This window comes from Camellia sinensis, chromosome 6, assembly GCF_055761805.1.
Source record: "Camellia sinensis isolate YWXY chromosome 6, ASM5576180v1, whole genome shotgun sequence".
Taxonomy (NCBI): domain Eukaryota; kingdom Viridiplantae; phylum Streptophyta; class Magnoliopsida; order Ericales; family Theaceae; genus Camellia; species Camellia sinensis.
Window position 1 is genome coordinate 194,105,350 of NC_138966.1, and position 22,665 is coordinate 194,128,014.

The 22,665-nt window shown below is 30.8% G+C and overlaps 1 long non-coding RNA gene and 1 pseudogene across 1 annotated transcript; both read left to right on the forward strand.

Moving 5' to 3' along the window:
* The first annotated feature begins 11,158 nt into the window (after positions 1-11,158).
* LOC145788996 (sucrose nonfermenting 4-like protein) lies at positions 11,159-20,407 on the forward strand (annotated as a pseudogene).
* Positions 20,408-20,570: 163 nt separating this feature from the next.
* LOC145793135 (uncharacterized) lies at positions 20,571-21,413 on the forward strand. Its single transcript, XR_014333746.1, has 2 exons — positions 20,571-21,046; positions 21,135-21,413. It is a non-coding gene; the product is annotated as an uncharacterized LOC145793135 (long non-coding RNA).
* Positions 21,414-22,665: the final 1,252 nt, after the last annotated feature.

A 22,665-nucleotide genomic window follows, 5' to 3' on the forward strand; every position in this document is an offset into this window, starting at 1 on the left:
CCTATACATGAATAAAATTACCTAAATTATTAATTAAAACATATTTCTAATATCATTAAAAATCGTTAATTGACTAAATAATTTATTAATAAAATTGGCGATTTGCTATGAAATTAGAAACCTCGGAGGGTGGGATGTAATTTTCAGAACCACAGAGAGGCGATTTGTATTTTAATCAAACCTAAAGAAGTGTTTGTAATTTACCCTTAATTTAAAAGAAGGGAAAAATAAAAAATAAATATTATTTTAGTCTTTGATTTTTAAAAAGTGAATAATATTTTAGAACAATAAAAAATAAAATAAGGGACTAATATTTTGAGACGGAAGAAGTATTGAAAAAGTGTATAGATTTTATATAAAAAAAAATATTGAACCGCGATTTTAACAACCCAGGTCTCTCTCTCTCTCTCTCTCTCTCTCTTATATCTTTAGTTTTTTTTTTTTTTTTCAAAAAATCTATTTAGTTTATTAATTAATTGTTATTGCAACTTATAAGACTAATCTGAATTCATTCAACAATCTGTTTCACTCTCTACTCATGGAATTATGAGACTATAGTTGTATTTTTGATGAATTTCATGAGAATTTTACTGGGTCTTGATTGAACTGAAAATTTAGACTTTACCCCCAATCACATGGAATAGATTAAGCATATTGCTTAAATATCTTGTGGGTTACTGTATGTTTTTGCTTTGTATTTGATTAATATGGCACAACCCAATTCTTTTTTTTTTTCATCCCCTCCTCAAATTTCCAAGTACCCAACTCAACTACTTTCTTATAAATCTTTAGTTAAAAAACAAAAAAAAAAATCAATTTAGTTTATTAATCATCATTACAACCTCTCAGACTAATCTGAATTCATTTTGCAATCTCTTTCACTCCCTATTCATGGAATTATGAGACTATTATTGTATCTTCGATGACTTTCATGAGAATTTTACTGAGTCTTGAACTGCAAATTCTGACTTTACCCTAATTAGATGGAATAGATAAAGCATATTGTTTGAATATTGAAAAAATTAAAATCCCTTAGATATTGATTTGTGATTACGTTTCACTTTTAAATAACGAAGAACAATCCCAATTAAATAATCAAAAACAAATCAACACACCGATTTAACGTGGAAAAATCACAATTGGAGCGCCTCCAATTGTGATAAAAAAAATTACGGGCCAAAGTCACAAAACAATCCACTAAGAAAATAAAAAGGAACTACATATGTGGATCCTCAATTATCTAGCGAATCCACACCCGAATTTAACCAACTCCAATATGCCTCTTCCACTACCGTCTTCACCTCAGAATTGGCTTGCCCAACGTTGAATCTACAACGCGGATATCGAATTCACGACGGCGAGCCACTCCGGAATCTACCAAAATTTTAGGCCCAAATTCTCTGAAATTCATCGAAGAACAACTCTCTCATTTGTGAATTAAAGAAAACACACAAAACCTACAGATCCATTGATTAGTCTTAAATCATCAAGAAAGCACTCTTAAAGCACCATCCAATATAAAATACTTTGTTTTTTCTTCCTCTTTGAAAATCTGGACGGCTCAAACCCTAAAAATAACAAATAGCTCACTTTATAGAAAATTAGATCACGAAGATCGCTCGAGAGCACACTTTACCACTCAAGCGGTGTGAGTAAAGGTGGTGCAAAACATATAGGCTGACCGTTCGAGCGCAACATTCACCACTCGAGCAGTAAAACTTTCTTCCTAGAAATTTAGGTGCTTTGTAAAAGTACTAAGGGATTCTTTTCTTTGCTGGAACGCACAAATGACTGCTCAAGCGGTCAAACAACTTCGACAGTATTTTTGCTTTTTGCTTCAGCGAAGTGGCAAAAATGAAAGGATCAAGATCACAAGCTACTCTGCATAGGCACAACTCAGATTGGATTCACAACTAAATACTCACATCCTCATTGAAATATAAGAGCGAATAAAATTATAATTGAAAAAAGTTTTGTCAAACGGAATTGCCAGTTACAAAAATCTAACAATCTCCCCCTTTGACAATTCCGTGACAGAACACACCTAACAAATAAAATCCTAATCACCCCAACCCATAACAACCAATCAAGATGCTATTAGTGCTATCATCTAAAAAATAGTTATTAGTGTCACAGTCTGCAAAACAACTAATATTGCCACAAGGGTATATGAAAGTAATAGACATATGACAAGATTATCTTGCAGCATAAATAGATGAAAATTTAAAGAACATGCAGACATACTAAAAAAACTCCCTCTCAAAAATATCATGTGGGTTATTGGATGTTTTCGCATTGAGTTTCATTAATATGGTACAACCCAATTTTTATTTTTTTCATCCCCTCCTCAAATTTCCAAGTACCCTCCTCCTCAAATTTCCAAGTACCCTACTCAACTACTCTCTCATTGCAACCTCTCAGACTAATCTGAATTCATTCTTTGATCCCTTTCACTAATTCATACCAAAACTTAGAACTCTCTACCTTGAATTATGAGACTATTATTGTATCTTAGGTGAATTTCACGAGAAAGAGTGTTGAATTGAAAATTCAGACTTTGCCCCCAATTAGATGGAATAGATCAAGCATATTGTTCGAGTATCATGTCGGTTATTGTATGTTTTCGCATAATATTTATTTGATTAATATGGCACAACCCAATTCTTATTTTTTCATCCCCTCCTCAAATTTCCAAGTACCCAACTCAATAACCTAAATAAGAAGAAATTCCCTACTGAATTCTCCATTAATCTATAACTTGTATAATTTTATATAAAAAAAATCACTTGAAATTTAAGCCTTTTGTTCACAATATGATGCTTTTTCTGTAGGTTACCTCACCCCGATGGGCCATTGACAACAAACAAGGCTGCGGCTTTGGTGAAGTTCCTCGAAAGAAAACTTCAAGAGCCTAATGGATTGGCTTCTATAAAGCCCAAACTTGTTGAACGGGCTGTCAAAAATGCAAAGGATATTGTAAATGCAAGTACTTACCAGTTATATCTTGTAGTTTTTTTCCCAATGGTGTTAAATTCCTTTATTCTCGAACTAGGCTATGGACCTGGTTAAACCTATTCAAGTTTGTGGACACCCCTTTTTTTCCTTATGTGCAATGCAGATCAAATTCATGACTTATAAGCCTTATATACATGACCCAACTCATGACCTAATTTTTCTTCGAAGAGTCTTTCCTGTTGGATTATATGGTTTAGACTTGGTATAATAGTGATTTACTAAATCTCATTGATTTTGACTTTTGTTTCTTTTTTATTCTTGTCCATATTCAAGTAGCTGGTATTTTCATAATTCAGATGAATATATGCAGAATAGTTAAAAGAAGATATCTGTAATCTAATTTCTTGTTAGAGTTGGAATTCTAACAGCTAACTATAGTAAGCATTAACGGATTTTTTCTCCAAATTTTGGTTTGTCTTATCCTGATAATGACTTACAAAAGTTTAGTGTTTTTATCCCTATTTGACAAAGTAGTATTGTACTCGCATTCATTTGTATTTACAATTGGTACTATACCTAATTGGTTCTAGGTGGGCTTACCGGCCAGTGTTCACTCCTAGACTATCAATCTACTGGGATGTGGTTGTATTTGTTGGTGGGTGCTTGATCTCTTCCCTTCTTATCATTTGGTGTTTGTATGGAGGTTTGGCAGTGCGACAACTGGTTCTCTCTGTACATTGTGTGTGGAAATAATGAGTATTCAATTTGATCAATTCTGGACAAAATCCTTGATACAGTATATATTTACTTGAATGTATTCTCATAATTTCACTTGTTTTATACTTCATCTATTACGCTATGATGATGGTTGCCTTTCCTGCACGTATGTGATTGATCTACTCGCATTAATGATATCTGGGATGTTACATATATCCCTATAGTATTTCTCATATTGCAATAAGCAATAAAATCTAATGTTCTTTCTATAACATGTGGGGCTTCACATTCAGGAAGAATAGTTCGACATGTAGACTCTTTTGGCGACTATGAGGTGGTTTATTTTTGTGTTCCTGTAATCATTTTTGGAAAAGCTTCAATAAACCGGTGTGTTTCTATGACCTATTTTTCTTCCTAATTGGTTGAAAATATGATAGAATACTTTGGAAGATGGAGGTGAAAAAATTGAGTCAAAGAAACACAAGAAGAAGAAGAAGAAGAAGAAGAAGAAGAAGAAAAAGAAAGATAAGGGAAAAAAAAAAAAAAAAAGGTTTGTTGCCATTGACCATTTCATGCTAGTCAAATCAAAATTGTAACATTTGCTTAGTCTTTAATGTTTTTCTGTTGCAGTCATCAAAGGACATTGCAGATGCTGTAGTGAAACGGCCTAAAAAGAAGCTGAAATTGTGATTCAAACAGAATTTGATTCCAACTGTTTGTCTGCAGACATATTGAAGGATTTACAAACTAGGTTGATCAGAGCATCTGCTTTCGCTTTTGATTAGAACAGACACTATTCCAATGAATTTTCAAGGAGTTTTTTTTTTAATTAGTTTTTTCAATTAGTTTTTTTTAGAATTTATTTGATGCAAATGATTCAAAACCATAATGATTAAATTCTTGAGTTGTGCAATTCAATCTATTCTTCTGGTTCTTTGTTAAAGTGGATTTGTATCTAGAAACTTCTTGCAATCTTTTCCATATGGTGTTTTGGTTGAGTCCCTTACCTCATTTGCACTGAATGATTGTTGTGTTGTGTCAATTTTCTAAGGAATTTCATAACATTCTCTTAAATGTGTCTCAATAGGATATTTAATTGTCGATTAATATTTCAAACATCCGTTAGTTGTCTTGTTTAGGTCCTCACGCTATCTACTAAACAACCAAATGTAGTTTTACTTCTTGTGTTTATACTCACAGTCTCATGGACCAGAATGATCTAGGCCTACATGATAGGGTCAGCCTTAATTTTTTTAGGCCCAAAGCAAACTCAGAAATGGGGCTCAACTTTTAAACTTTTTTTAAAGAATATATATTGGTAAAATATTAAAAATCTTCAATTTATTTTATAAATTATATTTCATTATTCCAGTATGCACGATTGATCCCGGTTCAAACTTTTTTTTTTTAAATTAGTTTTTTTAATTTTTTTTTTTAGAATTTATTTGATGCAAATGATCCAAAATAAAAATACATACTAATAATATTAAATATTTAATATGGCATTTTTCTTTATTGAAGCTACATTATTTATAATAATATACAATAATATTTTAAAAATAAAAATACATAATAATATTAATATTCCTCATAATATAATTTTCTTTTAATAATAATATTTTCCTTTTATTGATCGGTCTTCATTGCCTTATAAATTATTTTCGTTTAAAGAATATATATTGGTAAAATATTAAAAAATTTCAATTTATTTTACAAATTACATTTCACTATTCCAGTGTGCACGATTGATCCCAATTCAAACTTTTTTTTAAAAAAATAAAATAAAATACATAATAATATTAATATTCCTTATAATATAATTTTCTTTTAATAATAATATTCTCCTTTTATTGATTGATCTTCATTTCCTTATAAATTATTTCCGTTTAATAATAATATTCATCTTCATTGCCTTATAAAATTGTTTTCCTTTAATAATATTAAACTTTTTTTAAAGAATATATATTGGTAAAATATTAAAAATCTTCAATTTATTTTACAAATTACATTTCATTATTCCAGTATGCACGATTGATCCCGGTTAAAACTTTTTTTTTTTAAATTAGTTTTTCTAATTTTTTTTTTAGAATTTGTTTGATGCAAATGATCCAAAATAAAAATACATACTAATAATATTAAATATTTAATATGGTATTTTTCTTTATTGAAGCTACATTCTTTATAATAATATACAATAATATTTTAAAAATAAAAATACATAATAATATTAATATTCCTCATAATATAATTTTCTTTTAATAATAATATTTTCCTTTTATTGATCGGTCTTCATTGCCTTATAAATTATTTTCGTTTAAAGAATATATATTGGTAAAATATTAAAAATTTTCAATTTATTTTACAAATTACATTTCACTATTCCAGTGTGCACGATTGATCCCAATTCAAACTTTTTTAAAAAAAAAATAAAATAAAATACATAATAATATTAATATTCCTTATAATATAATTTTCTTTTAATTATAATATTCTCCTTTTATTGGTTGAACTTCATTTCCTTATAAATTATTTCCGTTTAATAATAATATTCATCTTCATTGCCTTGTCAAATTGTTTTCCTTTAATAATATTAAACTTTTTTTAAGGAATATATATTGGTAAAATATTAAAAATATTCAATTTATTTTACAAATTACATTTCATTATTCCAGTATGCACGATTGATCCCGGTTCAAACTTTTTTTTTTAAATTAGTTTTTTTAATTTTTTTTTTTAGAATTTATTTGATGCAAATGATCCAAAATAAAAATACTTACTAATAATATTAAATATTTAATATGGTATTTTTCTTTATTGAAGCTACATTCTTTATAATAATATACAATAATATTTTAAAAATAAAAATACATAATAATATTAATATTCCTCATAATATAATTTTCTTTTAATAATAATATTTTCCTTTTATTGATCGGCCTTCATTGCCTTATAAATTATTTTCGTTTAAAGAATATATATTGGTAAAATATTAAAAAATTTCAATTTATTTTACAAATTACATTTCACTATTCCAGTGTGCACGATTGATCCCAATTCAAACTTTTTTTTAAAAAAAATAAAATAAACTAGATAATAATATTAATATTCCCTATAATACAATTTTCTTTTAATAATAATATTCTCCTTTTATTGACTGATCTTCATTTCCTTATAAATTATTTCCGTTTAATAATAATATTCATCTTCATTGCCTTATAAAATTGTTTTCCTTTAATAATATTAAACTTTTTTTAAAGAATATATATTGGTAAAATATTAAAAATCTTCAATTTATTTTACAAATTACATTTCATTATTCCAGTATGCACGATTGATCCCGGTTCAAACTTTTTTTTTTAAATTAGTTTTTTTAATTTTTTTTTAGAATTTATTTGATGCAAATGATCCAAAATAAAAATACATACTAATAATATTAAATATTTAATATGGTATTTTTCTTTATTGAAGCTACATTCTTTATAATAATATACAATAATATTTTAAAAATAAAAATACATAATAATATTACTATTCCTCATAATATAATTTTCTTTTAATAATAATATTTTCCTTTTATTGATCGGTCTTCATTGCCTTATAAATTATTTTCGTTTAAAGAATATATATTGGTAAAATATTAAAAAATTTCAATTTATTTTACAAATTACATTTCACTATTCCAGTGTGCACGATTGATCCCAATTCAAACTTTTTTTTTAAAAAAAAATAAAATAAAATACATAATAATATTAATATTCCTTATAATATAATTTTCTTTTAATAATAATATTCTCCTTTTATTGATTGATCTTCATTTCCTTATAAATTATTTCCGTTTAATAATAATATTCATCTTCATTGCCTTATAAAATTGTTTTCCTTTAATAATATTAAACTTTTTTTAAAGAATATATATTGGTAAAATATTAAAAATCTTCAATTTATTTTACAAATTACATTTCATTATTCCAGTATGCACGATTGATCCCGGTTCAAACTTTTTTTTTTTAAATTAGTTTTTTTAATTTTTTTTTTTTAGAATTTATTTGATGCAAATGATCCAAAATAAAAATACATACTAATAATATTAAATATTTAATATGGTATTTTTCTTTATTGAAGCTACATTCTTTATAATAATATACAATAATATTTTAAAAATAAAAATACGTAATAATATTAATATTCCTCATAATATAATTTTCTTTTAATAATAATATTTTCCTTTTATTGATCGGTCTTCATTGCCTTATAAATTATTTTCGTTTAAAGAATATATATTGGTAAAATATTAAAAAATTTCAATTTATTTTACAAATTACATTTCACTATTCCAGTGTGCACGATTGATCCCAATTCAAACTTTTTTTTAAAAAAAAATAAAATAAAATACATAATAATATTAATATTCCTTATAATATAATTTTCTTTTAATAATAATATTCTCCTTTTATTGATTGATCTTCATTTCCTTATAAATTATTTCCGTTTAATAATAATATTCATCTTCATTGCCTTATAAAATTGTTTTCCTTTAATAATATTAAACTTTTTTTAAATAATATATATTGGTAAAATATTAAAAATCTTCAATTTATTTTACAAATTACATTTCATTATTCCAGTATGCACGATTGATCCCGGTTCAAATTTTTTGTTTTAAATTAGTTTTTTTAATTTTTTTTTTTAGAATTTATTTGATGCAAATGATCCGAAATAAAAATACATACTAATAATATTAAATATTTAATATGGTATTTTTCTTTATTGAAGCTACATTCTTTATAACAATATACAATAATATTTTAAAAATATAAATACATAATAATATTAATATTCCTCATAATATAATTTTCTTTTAATAATAATATTTTCCTTTTATTGATCGGTCTTCATTGCCTTATAAATTATTTTCGTTTAAAGAATATATATTGGTAAAATATTAAAAATCTTCAATTTATTTTACAAATTACATTTCACTATTCCAGTGTGCACGATTGATCCCAATTCAAACCTTTTTTTAAAAAAAATAAAATAAAATACATAATAATATTAATATTCCTTATAATATAATTTTCTTTTAATAATAATATTCTCCTTTTATTGATTGATCTTCATTTCCTTATAAATTATTTCCGTTTAATAATAATATTCATCTTCATTGCCTTATAAAATTGTTTTCCTTTAATAATATTAAACTTTTTTTAAAGAATATATATTGGTAAAATATTAAAAATCTTCAATTTATTTTACAAATTACATTTCATTATTCCAGTATGCACGATTGATCCCGATTCAAATTTTTTTTTTAAAATTAGTTTTTTTAATTTTTTTTTTAGAATTTATTTGATGCAAATGATCCAAAATAAAAATACTTACTAATAATATTAAATATTTAATATGGTATTTTTCTTTATTGAAGCTACATTCTTTATAATAATATACAATAATATTTTAAAAATAAAAATACATAATAATATTAATATTCCTCATAATATAATTTTCTTTTAATAATAATATTTTCCTTTTATTGATTGATCTTCATTTCCTTATAAATTATTTCCGTTTAATAATAATATTCATCTTCATTGCCTTATAAAATTGTTTTCCTTTAATAATATTAAACTTTTTTTAAAGAATATATATTGGTAAAATATTAAAAATCTTCAATTTATTTTACAAATTACATTTCATTATTCCAGTATGCACGATTGATCCCGGTTCAAACTTTTTTTTTTTTAAATTAGTTTTTTTAATTTTTTTTTAGAATTTATTTGATGCAAATGATCCAAAATAAAAATACATACTAATAATATTAAATATTTAATATGGTATTTTTCTTTATTGAAGCTACATTCTTTATAATAATATACAATAATATTTTAAAAATAAAAATACATAATAATATTAATATTCCTCATAATATAATTTTCTTTTAATAATAATATTTTCCTTTTATTGATCGGTCTTCATTGCCTTATAAATTATTTTCGTTTAAAGAATATATAGTGGTAAAATATTAAAAAATTTCAATTTATTTTACAAATTACATTTCACTATTCCAGTGTGCACGATTGATTCCAATTCAAACTTTTAAAAAAAATAAATAAAATAAAATACATAATAATATTAATATTCCTTATAATATAATTTTCTTTTAATAATAATATTCTCTTTTTATTGATTGATCTTCATTTCCTTATAAATTATTTCCGTTTAATAATATTCATATTCATTGCCTTATAAAATTGTTTTCCTTTAATAATAAAATTTTCCTCCATTGATTCACCTTCGTTCTTCGTTCTTCGTTCCCCCTGTATCTATATATTGTAGTGCATAGCTAATTCGTACACTGAAATCATATAGATACAACAAACATAGAGAAAGAGAAAGAGAAAGAGAGACAAAACATTCAATGGCATTCAAGGCTTTCTTCTCCCGTTAGACATCATCCTTCAAATTCTGCCGAGCCAAAAATTCGTCCAACATCCCAGAAAATCCTATCCAACTCCCCCCCACCCCTCTCTTCATTGACTGCCAGCCGGCCACCCCGCTCCCTTTCAAACCCCGCCCCTCCTTCAAGCACCGCGTCTCCTCCATCTTCGGCTGTGGGTTCCGCACACACGAAGACGACCTCCCCGAATCACCGCCATGCAAGTGGGACGAGACGCCACGTCCCGACCACAACTCCCCCATCTCCAGCGATTCCAACGGCGAACTCTTCCATCCTCCTCCTCCGCCGACACGACACCCTACCACTTCCATCTCCGGCGATTCCCACAACCAGCTCTTCCCCCCTCCTCCTCCTCCTCCGACTCCGACGCCGACACCACGCCCTGTCACCACTTCCTCGGCCGACAGTGGTTTGTGTGGTTACGAGAGTGACGATGAAAAAGAAAAGATCGTGACACTTTCACTAACTTGCAACAAGAGGATGAAGAAGCTGCTACCATCATTTCCGGCGGAGGGGAAACTGAAGGACAGCTTCGCCGTGGTGATGGAATCGGTTGACCCACATGGGGATGTCAAGGCATCCATGATAGAGATGGTATTAGCGAAGCAGCTGTTTGAGGAGAGAGACCTCGAGCAGCTGCTGGAGTGTTTCTTATCACTCAATTCGCGTCATCTTTACGGGGTCATCGTTGACGCTTTTTCAGACATTTGGAAGGCAATTTTTTTGTAGTACTAGTTGTATTTTGTTTAGTTGCTCAATTGAGTTTTGTATCTTGATTTTTTATTGTTTTTCTCTTTTGTCTGTCCTTCATTTATTTTTCTATTCAAACCTGTTACTTGACCAAAAGAAATGTTATCTTTCTTTCACATTATTGAATTAGCAGACATTTACTGATGTGGATGTTGTTGAGTGTGGATGTTGTTGAGTGTGAATTAGTAGACATTCAAACCTGACCAATTTTTTTAAAAAATTATTATTTTTTCTAAATCGTATGTGTATTTGCTTCATTAAAATTGTGTCTTTAATCGTGTACTCTGTGAGGCATTGTTCATTGGAAAGTTGAGGTTTTTGGTGGTAGAATTCGAAGATTCGACTTTGAAGTACTGGGTTTATTTTAATTTTTTATTTATGGGAATTGAATGTGCTTCAATGGTGTACTGGGTTGTAAAATAATTATTTTGATTTTTATTTATCCTTTTAGGGTTAATAGGAAATTTGTTTGTTGCTTGGAGGGTTACCAATTATTTTGGGAGTGAATGTTCTATTCGGGCATGGATTATGCAAAGGAAACCGGTGAAACCGCTGCAGGCACGGCGCTAATCCCGACGCGGTTTGTGTGGCCTTATCGGGGAGGAAGTGTTTTTCTCTGTAGCTCTTTTACAGGGTGAGACTCAAATGCTCATGTGTGATTTTGATGTTTTATTTGTTAGCTGCACTGTATTGTTCATTACTTTGTTGTAATTCTTAGTTCAATTGATTGTTATTTGTTTAATTTTAATTGATGGGAAGTAAACTTTTTTTTGGTAAAGGTGGTCTGCCCATTATCCAATGACTCCTGTTGAAGGGTGTCTCACTGTATTTCAGACTATTTGCAGCCAAGTTACCATCAAGTTGGTTTATAACTTCAGGAGGTTTTGATGATTCCACTCGAGCCGAGTTTAATTCAATAATACCTTGATCACTATTGTCAAATAATTTCCTGTTAAATCATATTTATTTTTATTTTTTTCATGCAAATTTGTCAATTATGTGTCGTTAATGGTGGATGAGTTCATATATGGTAAATGGGTTCCATGAACAAACAAAACATTTACGTTTTTTTATGGGCATAGTGAAACTTATGTACGTGCTTGGTGGTAAATTCTAGCAACCCTTTGGGGTATGTTGCCTTTTGATGTGGTTGGATGTGAAAATGGTGCTATATTTTTTCTTAAAATTTGTTTCATCCCCTAAGTTCTTGCTGTCATATGCTGCGATTGTAAACACTTCTTCCCATTTTGGTATTTCTCCATGCACCATCTTGTTTTCTTGCAAATAATACTTATTACAAGGGAGGTAATTCAGTTGTATTATTTTGAATGCTTATGGAACAAAGAAGCAAGTGTATTGTTGTTAATTGTTCAGATATGATTTCTCTCTCTTAATTTAATTGAACACAAAGTATAGAAATTTCTTCTCGGCTTAGAAGATGTGTCTTCTCTGCACACAAGAACATAATGTTGCTGAGCTTGGAAGATGAACTGATTCTGTCCTAGCTGTCATGTGATCATTTATTTTAAATGATTTATTTACTATTTTGTGATTTTATTTTTAAATTGATGTACAAAATCAGCGAAGGTTTAGATTCAGAGGAGTTAATTTGGGATCTTCACTTGGACGTGTTGTCATAATGAATGGAATATTAATGAATGCGTTAAACACCCCAATATTAAATTTGATTTCCTCCTATTTCCACAAAAAGTTTACCGTGATGATCGGTAATAACAATATTTTTGAACCCTCATGTAGTTTTTTTTCATTTTGTTAAGTTGAATTTAGCACATTTGCTAAGAGCTGTAATTGGCGCATTAGTGAAGGAAAAAAGAACATTATTAAAATAAGAAAGAAGTTGGATTAGAAGGTTTTGGAATTATATGTTGACCAATGTTAAAAGATGTCATTAACTCTAAGCATGGAAAGTCTTTATCAGTGGGCTTTTTTATTTGGTAAGCACAATTCAACTCAGTAGACTTCTATTTCTTCGTATGCTCATTTTGCATAATGCATTAGGTTTTTGTGAGGAGTTCACCATATTGACCCTATTGGTTTATGAAGCTAATGGTTATTAATAGGGACTTTAGGGTGCACTTTCAGTTGACTCTTATTTTCTTTTATGGCATAAAAAATTAGTAAACATTTTGCGGGATTCTTTACATCATGCTGTCATTGGCACCCATGATGCATTCATGAACTCGCATCGTGAAACATTCTGAATTAACCAGCCTAAGCAACCGGTGTATAGGCTACGGTGAATGCTGCACCAATACTGCAGTAAAGATATATTCAAGATGTAAAAATAAAATAACCTGACTTCTGAAAAACCCCAGGATGTGTGTACTCCATGAGAAGTTTGTTCCTGACAATAAACAAAATAGCATGGTCCTGCTTGGTCTTTGGCAAAGGGTGAATGAAGCCAAAACTGAGGCCTATGCAATAAATTGTGGGGTTCACTTCAGAAAAATTACTCCTCATACCATGTTACTTGGCTTCACAAAGGAAACATTAAGGAAATAAACAGGAAAAAAAATGTTCAAATTGCTAAATTAACAGTTTTGGATAAGAGTTGTATCATGTTTAAGGTAGTGCATTGAGGGTATTAGTTTTTTATGGTAAATGTGGCTCAAACATAATGTAATAGAACTCTAATGGTTTTTGGTAGAGAGAGAAAAAAGAAAAAAGAAAAAATAAGCATATGTAGCACAACTTCTCTTAAAATAAAATGTCCCAATATGCAATATTCACCCCAATTGTGGGTTTCATTAATGTAGCTTAGTAGCAAAAATCTGGTATGAGTGCAATAATTTTTATGATATTTAACATTGGGGGGCTAACTTCCAACACTTCTGAGTGCAAATTTTGCTCACTTTTGTTACTTCAAGGAGTTAATTTTGGTCCACTTGTCATGAAAAATGAATTATAGAGTTATTGGTTCAAGTTTTAATATCAAGTTTAATTTATATGGCTAAGTTTGCTTTGCTTTATGTAATCTCATGCAAGCATCAATGCTTTGTATACAGGTAACAAGTATGGTTGTACTTTGACTAATTGGAGTGTAGAACGAGAGTGATGGTGATTTTTAGAGTACCTAGTTCAAAGAATTTCCAGAGCCAGAATACATATACATATGTATATACACACATAAATAAATGCTTACAAATGTTTGTAGAAAGTCAAGAGTATTTAATGAAACTGCATTCTAAATTAGTCAAATCTTCTATTTGACCATTTTAAATGCAAGAAGGAAGGTACATGATGCCCAAGTTGGCACTTATGTTTGGTTGGGGGATTTGGGAAGGGATTTGGAAAAGGAAATGGAAAGGGTGTGTGAAATGTAGTGAAATATAGGTGTATTTTATTCACATTTCACTTACCTTTTCCTTTTCCTTTTCCTTTTCTCTTCCCAAATCCTCCAACCAAACACAGCGTTAATAAATTAAACCCCCACCACTGACAACGGGGCAATTCAACAGAGTAGGCAGCCTAAAGTTACGCAAAGTGTAGTTTTAAAGTAAACTTTACTTCTTTTTTTTAAAATTTATTATGAAATTAAATTTTGGTAGTTAAGCGATATATGGGCTTATAAATGAAGAGCTTTTGCAATACATATTAGAAAGAGCAATGAAGAGATTGTCGATAATCAAGAACTACCCTGAAGTAGAATGATGCTATTTGTGGGGCAGTGAAAACTTGAAAAGAACTAAATGATACGTGGTCCAAGTAAGCATGATGGTTCGCAATAAATTTTTGATTCATTACTGCAGCTGAAATATGCTTGGGAATTGTCTGAATTATTTAAGCTCTGCAAATACTTGCCACTTAATTCAGGAACATAGAATGTGTTTGTTTGTTTGTTTGATTCTGTTACATACTGTACAAGATTGTTGTTGATGGCGAGTGGCGACATGATGAGCACTAGCCATTTGAGAATGGGAACTATGGGACAGTGAACACTGTTTTCTTAGCCAGGGAATCTGATTATGTTCCTGGAATCCTAAATCCACAAATGCATTCTGGTTCTAACATGGATGTGGATAACGAGGCTTTTCAGCGTTTGGTATGAGACTGATATAATGAATTGTTTTTTTTTTACAGCTAGTTGCCTGGAACCTAATATCTCTTGTCATTTGCTCCTATGTAAATTCTATTTTCAAACAAAAGCATGCTGAGCATTTTTCCATCCTGTATACATTTGTACTTGACTAATCATGATACCCATTAGGAACTCTTGCTATTACAAACTTTTGTGTATTTTGGTGGTAAAAGTCAGATACTGGTGGATTTCTACGTGTATAGTATAGGATGTTACCTAATGTTGTTATCGCTGAAGTCAGAAATTCTTTGGTTATCTCTATGCATACTGTTGCTATAGTTTTGGGCTTGTCTGCCGTTGTTACCCCTCAGATTTTTCCTGCCTACTATTCTCTTGCTAATACAGTCGGCATAACTGGTTTAATTCAGGTTTCACCTTTTTGTCTTATCAAATCAATGTGATCGTTCCTAAAATCGCTTGAATCAGAAACAATATGATGGACTCAAAACTGTGAAAAGTATAACCCCATTTGAATTTTGGAATTTCTTTCAATAATTTGAAATAAAAAGAAATTTTATTCCTTATTTTAGAAAATGCAAAAAGGAAGTGTCTAAAGCCAATGGAGGTTTCCCTAGTTTGGAATGTGATTAATGAGTCTTAAAAGATTTTTTTTTTTTTTAAAAATCAAGAAATCTTTTTTTGGCTCACATCTGTCTTTAAGTGTTATGTATTGCATATTCACATCTTATATCAGTGAGAACATTGATAAAGGTGGACTTTGAAGTATTGCTAGATGATCTTTTCTATGACTTTTAATTTATCAACTTGTATATAATTGCAGGTTAGAGTTTCAGGTGGTCCATTGCATGAAGCCTTGCCAAGGGTATCAAAAGCTGATTTAGAGGTTTCCCGCCACCATATTACTATATTTCTATCTACTCACATGGCTTATGAGCTGCTTCCTGAGTCAGGCAAGGTTTGAATAATTTTCCCTTGACTTTATTTTATTTTTATCCACTCTTGGAAGATCAAATAGATTTGATTGCTGCAACTATGTTTCATGTTTCTCATATAGATGCATGTGGCTCGCAGGTCATTGCCTTAGATGTTGATTACCTATAAAACAAGCATTTCATATTCTGCATGAACAAGTATCTCTCTCTCTCTCTCTCTCTCTCTCTCTCTCTCTCTCCGATGTTAAAATTTATTGGATATTGCTAGAGTGTTATTTACCTTAGAAAGATGTGCTAATGACTGTATAGTGTTAGTTTATTGAGTGTACAAGCAAATAGTTTGCAATGAAGTTACCATATAAAATATGATTTTCTGGCAAATCATGGAGTGTAATTATCTAATATTTGGCATGTAATCCAGTGGATTCCAAATTTGGTTGGAGAAATGAGTAATATCGTTTTATCCTGTGGGGTTGTGCAATATACTAGATTATTTCAGTAGTTATTTGCAAATTCCCTGAAGTCACATTTTATTAGAAGTTCATCTATGCTTTCAGATCACATTTTTATGTGTCAATTCTTTACAATGTTTTCAGGCATTTAATTTATTTTTTTAATAACTAGCATTTATATGTACCTTTCTGAGACTAGTTATTTCCAGGGAATTCCTATGGCTCCTCTTTGGGACTTCTGCAATGGACAGTTTGTTGGAGTTCTTAGTGCTTTGGATTTTATCATGATTGTAAGAGAGGTATGTTTGGGGGTTTAAAGTAAATTTGTTTGTTTTGTGTGCAGTGTGTTTGTGTTGTCATTGGTACAAATCTTTGAGCTTCTAAGTAGGCTTATCTGGTCATGATCTTTAAGCTCAAAGCTCCGGTTGGTGAGAAACCAACAAGAAGAGAAAACAAAATAACAGAAGCAAACAACCAATTCAGCAGATAAAACCCGAACCAGCCCAACAGATCAGATTAGCTCAACAAATTCAGCAGCCTCAACCAATTCAGCAGAACAAAACAAACATTTTGCTCCGCAAGGTTCTCATAACCAAAATCACCTATGAACAACTCCAAAGATGGTTGGAGTGTTTAAATTAACCACATAATCAGCAGCAGCAGCCAGCAGAACACCACCAGCCAGAAAACCAGTTCAGAAGCAGAACAACAGATCACCAACAGTATGGGCTAACAACAAATTGCAGATCACTGACAGATCAGATCAGTAACAGAACAATAGCAGAAACAGCAGAACCACCCGTGAGATAACATCAGCAAATGAAGACACAAAGGTACCAAGAATGCTGCAACTGATGCTCAACAACACACAGATAGAATTCTTTTAAACTTAATAGCATAGCCTGGTTTGTCTCCAATTGAGAACCACGTCCTCGACTGAACCTTTAAGCCAAAGAGCTAATCTGATCTGAATAAGTTCCCACAATTCTGCAGAATTAGGATGAGCATCTCTAAAAACACACTCATTCCTAAGCCTCCAAAGGGACCAGAGGACTACCAGTGGGATTGCTCCCCAAAATTTCCTGAGTGGGTGCTTGAATTTATCCCCCATCCACCAATTGAACAGAGCTGCTACAGATTGTGGGATACACCAACAGAGCCCCCATTCATATAACACAGATGACCAAATGGTCCAAGAGAAGTGACAATGAAACAAAACACGAGAAACAGTTTCAGGGGCCAATTTGCAGAGAGGACATAAAGGAGAAACATTGCTGCCTAGGACACCAATATCGAGCAGAAACACCGCTGTTTTAACTCTGTTTTTCCATGCTAACCATCCGAAGAAATGTACTTTGGGAGGTAAGATATTGCTCCAGATGAACTTGCTGATGTTGAGATCTGGCCCAAGGAAAGAATTCCAAAGAGAATATAAGGAAGACACGGAGAGAACACAAGAACCTGAGTTTTTACTTGTGGCATGTAAATGAATCACCAGGGTTGGCTACTTTAGTTATTAGTTATTTAGTCTTGATATAAAGGACAAAAATTTTGGGATGCTGGCTTTGCCATTGACATCTTTGCAATGAGCAAAGATGAACACCCCTTTTCGTAACTACCTTTTGGCTCTTTCTTGTGTCTTCCTTTACAACATCTTAATTCCAGCTTCTTTTGACTAAAAAAAAAGTCTTACTAGATGGAATTCTTTACTAAGCTGCTATCAATATTGGGTCATATTTCTCCTGCAATCGATGATACGTGTGTAGTTCCATTTGATTTATGGATAAATTACACCTTTAACCCCTGTAGTTTTACCCATATTTTACTTTGGTCCCTATTTTTCAAACTGAACAATTTGGCCCCTACATGTGCCACTTTTAACCCCTGTAGGTTTACTCAAGCATAGGTTTTTTCTTAGTGTTTTATTTCAAGGATAACATATGCCACTAAGGCAACCTAACAAGACCTAATCTCCAAAGAGAACACAAGACCCTCACAACCTGAGGGGTTTGATCAAAATAAAAATGCTTCTAACATATCAAGAGGATAGGAAAACCAAAACACTAAGGGGGTCTTTGAGCCCCCTTTTCGCCATCCCTCTTTATTGAGGGCTATATGCTTTGTTAAATTAATTGAATTCATATAATTTTTTGTTATTGCCTCCCATGTCAGTCTTGAGGAAGCAAGTGACACATAAATTATTTAATCTGTTTTTGGAATTCCACCTCTGAAATAGGGATTTTCTTCATTTTAATATCCAGCATGAGTAGGTTTTGTCTGCTGACTTTTATGTTGGTTTAGCAGGCTGGGCCAGATGAGAATTTGAAAGATGTTGCTCTCAAGATTTTGCAAAATAATGTGGCAACAGTTCCTGTTATCCATTCATCTTCAGGCGATGCCTCGATTCCGCAGCTATTACACCTTGCCTCACTTTCTGGAATACTAAAATGTAAGGTTTTATTTAGTTTCCTGAACAAGAATTGGTGTTTTCTTACTAACCAATGTCTTGCTAATTTTCAGGCATTTGCAGGTACTTTAAACATTCTTCTGGGGACATTACCGATGCTCCAACTACCAATCTGTGCAATTCCTTTAGGTACCTGGGTTCCGGGAATTGGGGAAACAAATCGACGGCCATTGGCAATGTTGAGACCACGTTCTTCTCTCGGTTTAGCGTTGAGTTTGCTAGTTCAAGGTAAGAGAATATCAGGTTATTATTTCTGGGAGGGGTAAACTTGCCGACCTTGAGCCCCAAGCATTTCTGTCAACTTCTCATAATTAGTTTTGCTTGGTAAGTTGAAGGGTTGTGCTTCATTTGATCAGCAGATCTTAATGTGCATAAGAGAAGTGTTTCTTCATGGTTTGTTTGTCTGTTTGTTGGGTTAAACTGTTTGAGGTCCCATACTCCTACTTGAGGTATAAACTTCGGATTGGTGATTCTTAATGGACAAATAAATTTGGATGTTATTGTGACTAGTCCCTTGCTATGGGAATGCCTAGGGATGCATTGGTGATTCTGAAACCATGTTTTTTGTTAATACATAGCTTTGGTCAAATTCAAGTATAGAGTTTGTAATTGCATTGTGATCTGTGCCAAATTTAACTAGTTTTTTATGATATAGATAATAGATGTTTGTTCTACTCTTCAAGTAATTTGGGTAATTTAAACTACAAAAAAATTCAAGCAATTGGTTTATATATATATATATATTTTATTGGCTATTTTACTTTCACTATAACTTTGGTTGGGAATGGAATGATGTGTTAGTTTTTATCTTTTGTGCTTAAATTTTTGTTCCTTCATATAATTTTGGTTCAACAAAATTATGGACAAAAGGGATAATGGGGATTGGATTGGGTGATAAGATTAGTGAGAATGCTTTACTTATATTTCACCATTGTCCTTTCATCCTCATGTTATTGCGCCTTTTGTCTTTGCCACTCAAGTTACCCATTGTTGATGACAATGACTCATTATTAAATGTATATTCTGGAAGGTCAGTTCTGGTTCTAATATAGGACTCTGCATTATGAGTCAAATTTCAATTACAATTCCACCATCAAGAGTGATATGTCTGTTTTCTTCTTGACAGTGATATTACTGCTTTGGCAAAGGACAAAATTTATACTCATATTAATCTTGAAGAGATGACTATTAATCAGGTAAGTGCTGTGCTTCAATTTGTTATTGTTGAGGTTATGTGCTTTCCAAGTCAAGTATCTTGATTACTTACCTAAAAAAAAAAAAAAAGTGATGATGTATCATAGGCTTTGCTTAAGGAATTGTGTTATGATATCAACTACTTTTTTGAGTACATGCAAAAACTACATGAATTGATTTTGAAAGAGTTTGGGTTAGTACAAATTTGGCAAGAAATGCTGAAAATCTTTTCATTTTCTCTTTGTTTTTGTTTTGGAAAATATCCAGGCATTGCAGCTGGGACAAGAGCCATATTCTCCATATGGATCCAACAGTCAAAGATGTCACATGTGTTTACGATCTGATCCACTGCATAAAGTGATGGAGCGATTGGCAAATCCACGTTATTTTCATTCTCTCTTATTTATGCTATGTGAAATGTGCTAATTTTGTGAGCGACTAAAATCTGGAGTATATGAATGTATGATAAAAGCTGTTGGATTTTTGATAAAATTAAAAATATGATTAGGAGTTACTCATGGCCACCCCATCTACCAATAAATGAGATTCTTTTGTTCCTTTTGGGAAAATTGATGTGTTCGACTGACGTATGTGGAGCACAGGGTTGAATTTGATCAATCATGATGAACTGTTACCGTTTATCTCCCAAATAGAGAAGACTAATTTTCAAGGAAATATAGAATAGGATGAACATTTTAAGTTTGATTCTTTATTGGTTCATAAAGATCTCAATAGTTCACACGATAGTGTTTCTCAAGTTTCATTTTTTTGTCTTTTGCCAACTTCATTTTCAACTCAAAGCTTTATCTTCTCTACATTTCTCACTTTTAGTTTCAGTAAGAAATTTGAAGGTCTTTTTGGTGCCTACCAGATGGAGATGGTATGGCACGACTCTGCAGACAGCTCCCCGATTAAATTTGAGGAAGGGGTCAACCGGTTCAATTAAATGGCCTCAGTGGACATAATGTAACCGTGTCATTCAAGTGCCATTGTGCCAATCCATTACTGTCAATGGAAGCTTGACTGAACCCCTTATTCCTCAGTAGTACCATTCTAGCAATGCCGGTATTGTAACTTTATCTACTTTCATTTTCAATATGTCTTGAATTTTTTCCTAACTGCATTGTTTAAGCCTCACTAATATACTATGCAGTTATGATGGTTGAGGGTTTTAACTAATGAACTTGTCCGAGGCCATCCAGATTTGGAGTTCAAACATATGTGCAGTGCTTCATGATTGGGAGAGTTTCATGAGGATTAGTGTTGCAGAGCAAATATTTTATTGTTTCTTGCTGAATAATACTTTACATGATGAATTTATAACCAAACTGGCCTGTATTCTTTTAATTTAATTGATCAACTGAAATAAGGAAGAACACACGGTTGCCTTTTTTATTGGCTTGCTCATAATTTTGAGATGTGATTTCATGTATGCCCATGTTATATTTTTGTGATGATCACGTGCGGAAAATGTTGTTGTCCTTGGGAATTTAATTCTCTCTAATTAAGCATCCGATTGGAGAGGTGGTGTTGGAACAGATGGGTTTACTTCGATGATCTAAAGCATTTATTTGTAATGATCACATTTATTTAAAAAATTAAACCTTTTTTTTTTTTTTTTTTTGGTATGCTCTACTCAGCAAATCACTCAATACTATTTTTTAATTCTAAATTTAAAAAAAATTGTTAGTTATACTACTTTTTTTTTTTTTTAAAAAAAAAAGAACTAATTTGGTAGTTTATTTGGCATAATTATAACATGCCCTTTGTAATAAAAAAAATACCAAACAAAAAAAAATTAACCTTTTTTTTTTTTGGTATGCTTTACTCAACAAATCACTCAATACTATTTTTTAATTCTAAATTTAAAAAAATTGTTAGTTATACTATTTTTTTCACAAAAAAAAATGAACTAATTTGATAGTTTATTTGGCATAATTATACCATGTTCTTTGAAATAAAAAAATACCGGACATATTTTATTTTTGCCCATGTCTTTATTCAGAAAATGAACATGTCCATATTTTTAAAACTAAAATATTTTTTTGAACTTTCATTATTTTTATATCTATAATACACATGATTGGAAGAATGATGATAGTTAAATAAGTTTATTAGGTAAAAACAAACGATAGACATAAACACAAAATTCAAAATGTCAACTTTAGCATAGAGAGGAAGAGAGAAGAAGAGGAGGCTAAAATTAGCATTAGCCTCTTATGTCAATTGAAATCTCATCAATTTGTCAATTTATCACTACCAAACATCTCATAACTTGTCTAGTTCTTTCATATTTGCCAATTAAATTGTATATATATTTTCACAGAAAAGCATTGAAACAGAATCAATCACACAAAAACATAAACAGAAACACTAAATCAATCGCTCATAAATTAGAAAGAACGAGAGATACCGGATGAATTATCGTGCGTGTCGATATATATAGAGAGAAAGTCATATATCTATATATGTATATGTAGATCTTGAAATCCTAGGCAAGAACTAAAAATGCAACATAAGAGAGATGAAAACTTTGATTCATTCATCGCAAACAAAAGTTGATGAAAATCTTCAAAGAAATGTGTGTAAATGTGGAGTAAGAGGGGCATTACCAAGCCGGATTATGGTGATGAAGCTGGGAGAGCTCTTTCAAGTGTAGAAGTGAAAGGTGTTTGTAGAGAGAG